Source organism: Grus americana, chromosome 13, assembly GCF_028858705.1.
Source record: "Grus americana isolate bGruAme1 chromosome 13, bGruAme1.mat, whole genome shotgun sequence".
Taxonomy (NCBI): domain Eukaryota; kingdom Metazoa; phylum Chordata; class Aves; order Gruiformes; family Gruidae; genus Grus; species Grus americana.
Window position 1 is genome coordinate 11,857,995 of NC_072864.1, and position 11,507 is coordinate 11,869,501.

The 11,507-nt window shown below is 42.2% G+C and overlaps 1 non-coding gene across 1 annotated transcript; it reads right to left on the reverse strand.

The window, feature by feature from the left end:
* Positions 1–4,674: 4,674 nt before the first annotated feature.
* TRNAT-AGU (transfer RNA threonine (anticodon AGU)) lies at positions 4,675–4,748 on the reverse strand. Its single transcript has one exon. It is a non-coding gene; the product is annotated as a tRNA-Thr (tRNA).
* Between the last annotated feature and the right edge of the window lie 6,759 nt (positions 4,749–11,507).

An 11,507-nucleotide genomic window follows, 5' to 3' on the forward strand; every position in this document is an offset into this window, starting at 1 on the left:
TATTCCGGCAAAATATCACTGTGTGTTTGCCCTGTGCTTACGTTCTGCCCTCGACATGGGCTATTGGCCACGATTCTAGAGAGGACACTGGGCTAGATGCACCTTTGGTCTGATTCAATTTGAGTACAGTTATTTTCTTACGTAAGTGATACTTCACATAGTCAACTTCATTGAGTCAGTACCACGGAGTCTCCATGACTGTGACAAGCTCTGGATACAATCTCACAGAGCAAGCTGGTCATGAAACTCCTAGGAAAATTATTAGCCACAACAGCACAGGAGCAAAAGATCTTCTGGAGCAACTCCTGCCACTTTGAGCATTCTCTAAAATGTCAGACACTGGCTTTTTATTTCACCATTTCACATTATTTTTATATAAATGCTAAGCTGTTGAGATATTACTTCATGTATTGTTGTTCTATAGCACCTTGACAGAATCTCAGCAGCTGATTCTCAAAAACAGGTTAATTTTGTGCTCCTAAGTCAGCTATAAATCAATAACGGGTACAAATTATGGGGGTTTTGCCAACTGTCTAAGAGAAAACCTTATTAAAAATATACTTACCAGGATAACTTAAATTTATTACCCTACAGCTCCTTAGAGGTACTGTATATGCTGTGGTTAAGCCAAATGAAGTATGGCAATATATCATCTTTTTCCACCACTGGTCTGCTCCTTAGACGTGCAAGACATATTAAGTGTTCAAACTGTGTTGGTTACACACCAAAAGGAAAAACTGGCAGCAGCTGAGAACAAAGTTAGAATCTAAGCTGTCACCTCTCAAAATGTAGTTCCTGGGCTTTAAAAGTCACTTGGCCCAATCCAGAGGTCTATAAGACAGTGCTATTGCAATAGTTTAGTCTCCTATTTAAAAAGTACATTTTCTCATTAGAACACATTTTCTAGCGATGTAGCTGCTGTTAGAAAACAAAAGGAAATAGACTTTATTTGTGAATATACAGGCAGTCAGATTCCTTGTTTCTCTCTTTCTCACCTCAGTAAATTCATCACCACTGGGATAAAGCATTAAAAGTTGTTAGAACACGAAATTCTCTTCCAATTACACACATAAAAAGATATTTTATTTATTCATCCAAAGTTAATTTTTAAGGCTTTCATAAAAGCCCAGAACTATGGTCTTTTCTATTCCAGATGAAAAGCGTTTTATTAGACTAATTCAAGACAAGGCTTTACTTTCAACTTGTAACAGATGAGAATGCCACGTGAAAACCATCAAGCAGGTTCAGGCTGGAGCACTGCTATACCTGGTTGGTGCTGGAGTCACCTGGCTGAGTTCTTTTGGCACGTATTTTGCATGCTTTGTATTTAAACCACGCAAGAGCAAGTCAAAGGCAGGTGCCATCTAAACAGCCGCTGAATATACAAAGGCAACATTTAATTAAAAAAACTCTGCGTTTCTAAACTGAAAACGTTTTTGCTGAGATTGAGACTGCACTGTTCTACTTACATGGGGCTTTGGTTACAGCCTACGCGTGAACAATCCGTAGCCTCCTGACCCGTTCGTCAATCCATGTCTCACGTATTTTGTCCTTGCCCATACACACTAGAAAATTACGGTAAAAATGAGTAATGATTAAGGAAACAGTGCCTTTTAGGAACCATTAGAGAAAATCATGGTTAAATTACCCGTGTGTAATGTCCACAGAGAGGACTCAAACAGTTACTGCTCAAGAACTTACACCGTTTACTTCATCCCAAATTTTAAAAGGTGGGTGGATTTGCTTTCCCAGCCTAAATAATAAAACAGTATTTTTACTATTAGCAATTAAGTTATTCTTTGGTTCCACCTTAATATGATATCAGAGATTCATTACGGCTCTAAAAACATTGAACACTGTATGCTTTGTGGATAAAAGGACCAGAGCACAATTAACAAGTCTAGGGATTTGTCTCTATCGCATGAATTGGTTGGGGCCGTACGTGAGCTCCTATACGTGAGCTTTTACAAAAGGTTATAGTTTATCATATTGAACTTGCCAGGATTCCCTGTCTTTAGCAGGTGCTAATTTGTTCCATTTGCAGGAGGTAGTCATTATGGGAACCTGTCATACAAAATATGGTACATATCCTTCTTTCTTACAGATTGTGGCCATGTGGTTTGGGCTTAGCATCAAAAATATCATTTTTTACAATTAGAAAGGTTTTAAAGTATTTTCTAAATACTCATCATAAGCTACCCATTACACCTACCTCTTTCAGGCAATATCAACCATATACTGATATAATAATCACACACCTTCATGTAAAATGTTGCAATATTTTGAGAGATTAAAAAAGGGAAAGTATCTTCACAGAAAAATACTGGCCTGTAAAAAACACATATTGTGTATATTTCTGTAGGTAAGCATAAAATAATCTGAATAGCTAGTAAGCATCTTCAGCAAAAAGACTAAAACAGCCCTATATAGTAAATTTTCAAGGAGCATCTTTATTTTAAACCCTTCAAAATTTTTATTTGCAAGTTGATTTTCTACCCCATCAATGAGGTGAAGTCAGTCAGGCCCCTTTTCCCAGAAACAGTCCAAATGCATCTGAACGTTGCCAGCACTACTGACGAGGCTTAGCACCAGCATGACCTAACTGCAGAAAGACCGAGCGACTGAGAAGAAAAATAAAAACATGGCTTTAATAATATTGATTTTATCCAAAAGCTCAAAGTGCTTCATACAACATTAATTAACTCTCCCAGCAACTCTGTGAGATCAGTAAATATTATTATAATTTTGCAGATGGCAAAAGAGATCAAAAGTTAAGAGCAGCATGTCCAGAGCCAAGCAGCAGCTGGAGAGCAAAGAGCAGGTCTCTTGAAGCGCAAGGCCGGTCTGACCGGGCGCTCTCTCGTTTGCTGGGAATTACACTGATCACATTTGATTATAAATGTATAAATGTATACCAGTAGCATAAGAGCCAAGGGGTCTATGAGCACCACTTGCTGTATTTTAGAGCAGTCGATGACATGATTATATACAGAGTACAACTGCTTTACTTCGCTGGTTATTGATGTGATGCTGTAACATTTGAGTGAGGAGTGGGAGAAGGAAACTTATTCAGATCACATTAAAAATAAAAATACAAATATTTATGCAAAGACAGCTTTTACTACGCAGTACTTGGCAAACCACGTATAAGCTTTACTGCAGTTGTAACACTATTGACAAATCTGTAACTACAATCTTACTTCGGATTTAAGTGGCCTTCATCTGGCCTATTCCCACGTGTAAATGTAAAAGAAAAAACAAACCCAAAAAACCCATACACACTCAACATGCACATTTAGCTTAAGTGTTAGTGATTTGTTTAGCAATTTTAAACTACCTTAGAAACCTATTGCTGTAGAATTTCACATGATAAATAATACAGAATCTTTTTGGCATGACTAGTAGTCTGACATCTTAAGAGAGGTTTTTATCACACGCATTAAAACACTTTACATCCCCCAGCGCAGTGGCAGGTGCCCCAGCTAACCCTTTCCTCCAGAGTGGAGTTTGGTCCTGTGGCATCACTGTTCGTGACTGCAGGATTTAGTTGACGTGAAACTGCTGGGGTTTCTCAATACTAAAATTTCACAGGTCCATGAACTCTGCACCTCAGCTGTGGCTCAAAATCAGTGCTAGAAAGTTACGTTATTTTGTATCAGCTACAAAGGTCAGAGGAACAGAAACATCCTCGCAAGATTTTTATTTTCAAAATTCTTGTTTCCTGCAGGATCCAAACTGCTGCTGGTTGAGGAACAGCAGGGGACCTGGCTGACATTCACCGCAGCTTCTTTTCCCCAAATCTTCCTTAATTTGCACTTTCCAATTGTCTTAAACTCTAGTTCTTTTTGTTTTCTTTTAGACAATGCCAATCCATGGGAGGTTAATCCCAAGATACTCCTAATTTTTTTAAAAAACATATTGCAACTTGCAATTATGGTTTACTTATATTTATCACATACCAAATACCATATGTGTGGCATTTTTACAGTAAGTACTACTCAAAGAAAGATTCCTGCAGGTAAAAGTCATAACCAAAGATGCTCATCCTGGACATTAGACTTGTACATTGCATTTGGGGCTACTGACAGCTGTGATTTGGCCGCAGATGAGAGACCTGAACATCTGACCCTCCAAATACGCCTCTGCATCCACTTACTCCAAAGAATGCCCGAGGATATGGCTGCTAGGCTGGGACTGCTATTAATGGGATTTAAGCCTTTTGTCGTCAGATCTGAGGACAGATTCTGCCTTTGTTTACAGTAACACAAATTGGGAATAATTTCACTGAACCTAATTCACAAGCCTAACGGGCAGGATTTGGCCTCTGATTTTTAAAGATAACCTTCTGTCCCTCTGCTGTTACCACTAATTACACGGAGCACAGCACTGAGCACTTCCTACAGCTTGGAAAAGCCACACTTTACGTAACACGAGCAAGTAAGCAGAGGTGAAGGTAGCTCTCGGTACTGATGGGCGACAAAAGCCCCGACACCAGGCGCGCGCGCTGCCTGAACTGCGACGTCTTGATTTTTTCAATAAGTATAAAGGATTTTTTTCCTCTCAATCGCCGCGCAGCTGCAGCCCGGCGCCCCCTCCCGTCGCGGTGACCCGGGCGGCCCCAGCGCGGCCCCGTCCGGCCCGTCCCCACGGCAAAAGACGGATCCCGCCCCGTACAGGCACCGCTGGGATTCGAACCCAGGATCTCCTGTTTACTAGACAGGCGCTTTAACCAACTAAGCCACGGCGCCGGGCGATAGGCTCACCTTCCGCGCAGCCCCAATACATCGGCCAACAGCGGCCCGGCCACCTGCCCGCAGCGCGGCCGCCTCTGCGGTGCCCCTACCGGTACCGGAGCACGGCCCAGCGCCGCCCGGAACTGCCCGGATCAGGCTCAGCTCCTGCCGAGGTTCCGACACGCAGCTGCGGCTCCGGGGGGCGAACAGCGTGTTATAGTTGAATTGAGACAAATAGAGTCCAAAGTAAATCCAATCTGTATTTATTAAGGTAGGAAAGCAAAAGCAGCGCTGGGCGGCCGGGGAGTCGCAGCTCCACCAAAGGCTCGCGAATTCAAACAAGCTAAACAGCCCCCTTTATAGGTTGATTTTCGCGCCTTTCGGCTTTTTCGGTTATCGTGGCTCCTCCAAGTCTGGGTAGTTTGTTACAGAGATACGAGTTGTCATAGTAACATAGCACTGCAATTTGCAACATTTTGGTTAAACCTCACCAAACAGGATGTTCTCTGGTGCAGAATGGTGCAGAAAGATTGCCTTTTCTCGTCCAACCCAATTTGATCACCAAATTACCTCCAATTACTTATTACAATCCCCCCCTCTTTTTTTTATAAGTAATTTGTTGATCAAATCTAGACAACACTTCACAGGCCGCGTCCAATTCAGGCTCCAATTCTGACTATCAATAGGATAACAACTTTTCTTGTCCCCACGGTTCGGTACCTCTCTGCCTTCCTCGTCTACTCTTTAGCAGAGAGCAACGGGATATTAATATCTTCTCGGCAGCAGCAGGTAGTCTTCAGGGGAATTTAGCTGTTATCCTGTTAATAATTTAGAGTGAGTTATCTCTCAAATATATTTCCACCTGTTTGGTTGTTGGGCCCATTTCTAGGCAAATCTTATAGCACACTGTACAATAAAGTTGTCTCTTAAATGAAACACTGTCTCTTAAATGAAAGACAGGACCATTTACAATTTAAACATTGGCAAACAACCCAACATAAATGCCCGGGTTTCAAGCAGGGTATTCCCCGGAAATCTATTTTCACAACAAAAGGGAAAAACCTGAGGGATTCCTATTAGTTTGTATAGTCCACCCCCCCATTTGGTCAGGTATCCTTTCTTCACTTCAAGGTGACTCGTAGTGTATTTGGAACCACTGATCTGGAGTGATTCATTTACCGGTCTCGTTTTTTCTTATCTTCATTCGGAGGTCTCCTGGTTCCGACGTTACAGTCCACCTTTCTGGGAAGATAGGTCCCTTAATTCTGCTGGCATGAGTCCACCCTTTTTCCGCTGTTCGTACAGCTGTATCTGTGGTAAGTAGAACAACAAAGGGTCCTTCCCAACGAGGCGTCAGGGAGGCTTCTTTCCAGGTTTTGATTAGTACCTGGTCTCCAGGCTGGATTCGGTGTATGGAAATGTCCAAGGGAGGTCTTTGTACTACCAAACCTTTCTTTCTTAGTTCTTGTCTCCTTTTTGTCAGTTCTAAAATATATTCTGTTAAAATTTTATCTTCGACCTTCGGGTGCTCTACTAATAATCCAAAGTCATAAGGCATCCCATACAACATTTCAAAGGGGGATATACCAGTATCTGTCCTTGGTTGAGTTCTAATGTAAAGCAAGGTCAGCGATAGACATTTGACCCAATTCAATTTTGTTTCCACCATAAGCTTTGTTAGGTGTTTCTTTATTTCCCCATTCATTCTTTCTACTTTCCCGGAACTCTGTGGGTGCCAGGGAGTATGGTATTCCCATTTTGTACCAAACAATTCAGTTGTTTCTTTAGTTATTTTGGACGTAAAATGTGGGCCTCGGTCTGAGTCAATTACCGCAATAGTTCCATACCTTGGAATAATTTCTTCCAAGAGAATTTTAATAACTGTCTTTGCAGTAGCCCTTACCACTGGAAAGGCTTCTACAAAGTGCGTAAGATGATCAACCAAGACTAATAAATACTGATATCTCCCAACCTTCGGCAATTCAGTAAAATCCACCTGTATTTTCTCAAAGGGTCTTTTAGCCAGTTCGCGACCTCCCTGAACCTTTTCCCTAAGTTGTCGTTTATTCACTTTGTGACAGGTTAAACATCCCTCTAAAATCTTTTTAGCTAGACCATATACTCCAACACAGGCATAGTTTGTTTCGAACTGGTCTACTAAAGCCTGAATTCCCCAATGGGTTTTATGGTGTAATTTATTCAGTATTCCCCTAGCTAATCCCTTTGGAAGAATTTCTCTGCCATCTGGTAGCAGCCATTTATCACCATCTCTTTTTGCTCCAATTTGTTTTAGTTTATCCAATTCCTGGAGAGTAAAAGCCTTATCTATTTTTAGCTTTTCTGGCTCTTCCCTCAAGGTCTGAACCATTAATAATGCAGCCCTTTTTGCCTCTGCATCGGCTAGATTGTTTCCTCTTACTGTGTGGGTTAGTCCCTTCTGATGTCCTTTTACATGGACTATGGCTATCTTTAGTGGACCCCTTAAAGCCTTTAATACCTCTTGGATTAGTTTTTTCATGGACTAATCCCTTCCCCTGGGTGTTAATTAAGCCTCTCTCCTCCCAAATTTTTCCAAAAGTATGTACTACCCCAAAGGCATATTTTGAATCGGTATAAATGGTTCCAATTTTATTCTCCAAAAGTTTTAATGCTCTCAGTATGGCATATAACTCACACGCTTGTGCGGACCAAGATTTACTTAATGGTCCTGATTCTTTTATCTGAAAGGTGCACCCATCCACAATAGCATATCCCGATTTCCGTTGTCCTTCAACCACTCGTGAGGAGCCATCCACAAATAATTTTTCTCCATCGTCTAATTCATCCTCCTCCAAATCCTCCCTTATCTTAGTCTGCAAATTTATTAGTTGGAGACAATCATGTGTCAAATCTTCTCTAGGTTCTCCGTATAAAAATTGGGCAGGATTCTGAATAGAGGTTGTTTCCATTTCTAACCTAGGGGAGTTAATCAAAATTCCCTCATATTTTAGTAATCGACTGTCCGTAAGCCACTTATCAGCTCGTTGTTGCAATACTCCTCGAATGTTGTGGGGGGTGTATACCTTTAGTTCACCTCCCAAGGTGACCTTTCCAACCTCTTCTACCAGTAACGCAGTGGCCACTATTGCTTGTAAACAAGTGGGCCACCCGCGGCTTACAGGATCTAGTATTTTAGAATAATATCCTACAGGCTTTCTCTGTCCTGCCCACCCTTGGGTCAGGACCCCATAGGCTGTCCCGTTTTCCACATTGATAAAAAGTTGAAAGGGTTTACGGATATCTGGTAAACTGAGGACAGGTGCCTCTACCAGGTCTCTTTTCATGTTTTCCTAACGCTCCTCATCTTCAAGGGTCCATTTTACTAACCCGTTCTTAGTTAGTTTTTCATACAAAAATTTTACTTTACTGCTGTAATTTTCTATCCACTGTCGACAATACCCTAATAATCCCAATAACTGTCTTATCTGTCTTTTATTAGTGGGCGCTGTTAGAGACAAAATTCCTTTCACTCTTTCAGGGTCTAATTTCTTGTGTCCCTTTGTGAGCCAATGCCCCAAATATTTTACCTCTTCTTCAGTAAACTGCAATTTGGACTTAGAGACCTTCAATCCCTTAAGGCCTAAAAAGTTCAATAATTTGATGCTTTCATCTCTGACCTCTTCTTGGGTTTTTCCAGCAATCAATAAATCGTCCACATATTGTATCAGGATTAGTCCCTGGCTTAATTCATAAGATTCCAATAACTGTTCCAAAGCTTGTCCAAACAAGTTCGGGGATTCTGTGAATCCCTGAGGCAAAACGGTCCACCGTAATTGTTGTTTTCTATGGGTCTTGGGGTCCTCCCACTCGAAAGCAAAATAGTCCCTACATTCTTTCTCTAAGGGACAGGCCCAAAAAGCATCCTTTAAATCTATAACACTATACCATTTATAGTCTGGACTTAACCGATTAAGTATAGTGTGTGGGTTAGCTACCACAGGAAACCGGGTAATGGTACGTTTGTTTATAGCTCTCAGATCTTGTACTAAGCGATAGGACCCATCTGGCTTCTTTATGGGCAATATGGGAGTATTGTGAGGAGACATACAGGGTTCTAAAAGCCCTTGGGCCAAAAGCCTCTCAATTATTGGCTGTAACCCTTCTCTCCCTTCTCTGGACATGGGATACTGTTTTATCCTAATTGGCTGGTCTGGGTCTTTTATAGAGATCGTGATCGGTTCGATATTTAATTTTCCCACCAATCCTGGGCTATACCAAGTTTCTGGATTAATCTTGGCTTTATCTTCTGCAGTTAATAAGCATAATCTTACTTTTAATTTCTCCTGATCTACTTCCAAATTAATTCCTAATTCCACCATCAGATCTCGTCCCAAAAGATTATACTCAGCTTCTGGGACCAGTAAAAATGTTCCCATTCCATATTTATTGGGGGCTTCTATTGCTACATTTCTTATTAGGGGCACCTTGAAAGGTTCCCCCTTCGCGCCAATTACTTGGAGTTTATCCTTTGATTCAACACATCCAAATGGTAATTTTTGGACGGTTGATCTTTCAGCGCCTGAGTCCACGAGGAACTCGAACACTTCATGCTGAGGACCTAATTTCAATTTTATCAAGGGCTCGGTAACCTTAGGGGTCCCCAGCAAATAGAGCCCCTGACCCCCCTAATCTTCCTTAAAAATCTCCTCATCCTGTATTCTTTTCCGACAATTCCTCTGCAGATGTCCCTTCCTGTGACAATAAAAACATTCCATGTCCTGTAGACCAAGTCTCTTCTGTTTCAGTTCTATTGGGCCCTTCCGGGGACTTTCTCCTCTTCTGCCCTGATTTTGCCCTTCCCTTACAGCAGCCATCAAGATTCTGGAATGTTTCTTCTGATTTTCTTCTTCCCTTCTCACATACACCTTCTGAGCTTCTCGTAATAATTCATCTAACCCTCTTTCCTGCCAATCTTCTATTTTCTCTAACTTCTTCCTTATATCCATCCAAGATTTAGCTACAAATTGAGTTTTCAGCAGGACTTGACCCACTTGGCTATCGGGGTCTAACCCAGAATATAGCTGCAAACTCTTTCTCAATCTCTCCAGCCATTCAGTGGGGGTTTCATCTTTCCTCTGTTGTTCATTAAAGGCCTTATTAATACTATTCCCTCTAGGTACAGAATCTCTAATCCCCTGAATTATCATATCCCGGAGATCAACCATGTTATTTCTATGTGCAGGGTCTTGATTGTCCCAATGGGGCCGCTGTAGGGGCCATTTTACATCTCCGGCGGGACCATGCTGATGCCTCTGATCCCAATGTCTCATGCCTGCTGTTCTAATCATCCCACGCTCTTCATTTGTGAACAAGATCTTCAAAATAGACTCCATCTCGTCCCAAGTGTAAATGTTGGGTCCGAGGAATTGATCAAAATGTTCTGCTACGCCTAATGGGTCCTCTAACAAGTGTCCCATTTCTTTCTTAAATTCCCTCACATCCCCGGAGCTGAGAGGTACAGATACAAATCCGACTCCGGGTTGTGCCCCCCCCCATAGCGGTTTCCCTTAACGGATACAATAAATTTTCCTCTCTTCTCTCTCTAGTTTGACTTCTAGTTATTATTCGATTAGAAGGAGGAGCATCTTCCCCAGGGTCTGGGGGTGCTGTTGGAGGGAGATCCTGCTCAAATTCTTGTGGTAGCGGAGGAGGGGGAACATAGGGTGGGGGAGACGCTGGAGGTTCGTCTATATCCCACTTTTTTTTCTTATCATTTTTCTTTTCTTTCAATGGAAACAAATTAGTGTTCTGAGCCGTGCCCAGAATCCATAAAAAGGGATATTCAGTCTCCTCCTTATTAAATGGTTGTTTGTTGTTAACATATATATTTAATTGTTGACATATCCAATCCTCCAAAGATCCATAAATTGGCCAATATAAATCTTTTCTTATTTGTTTTCCTCCCCATATTTTCATACAATAATGGACCATTTTCTTCCTAGGCTTCCCTTCTCGGTAAGGGGTATCATCCCAATATCGAATCATTTGACCTAAAGGGCTATCTTGGGGTATGTCAGGGAGCCCACCCCCACCCCGTATCTCCTGCATGGAAACAGAAGCCTTACTTTCCTCCTGTCCCATCTTCCGAAAGTGCCTTCTCTCACTCGAAATTCACTCGCTTCCCTCCGTTCGTGGCCCACGCCCTCGCGGACAATGGGAACCGCACTATTAGGAGGTCCACACTCGCTTCGCCCGGCGGACTACTAAGCCCAGTGGACGTCTCAGTCACTCGCACTCCGGGTACCCAAACCCGACCGAACGGAACCGCAATATACTTACTCACTCCCGAGTCTTCATCCGGCTCTTCGTGCACAAAAATTACGGGAAATGCAGGATCTCTTTTCTTCTTTTTTTTTTTTTTTTTTTTTTTTTTTTGCTTTCCTATCTCAGTTCGGAAAATCCAGGTGAGCTAAGTCGGAATCTCCTCCGGGACCATCCGAGGATGGGGCGCCCTCCCAGAGTTGAAGTCCGAGTCGGCTGTCTGGATCCGAGTCACGGCACCAAATTTGTTATAGTTGAATTGAGACAAATAGAGTCCAAAGTAAATCCAATCTGTATTTATTAAGGTAGGAAAGCAAAAGCAGCGCTGGGCGGCCGGGGAGTCGCAGCTCCACCAAAGGCTCGCGAATTCAAACAAGCTAAACAGCCCCCTTTATAGGTTGATTTTCGCGCCTTTCGGCTTTTTCGGTTATCGTGGCTCCTCCAAGTCTGGGTAGTTTGTTACAGAGATACGAG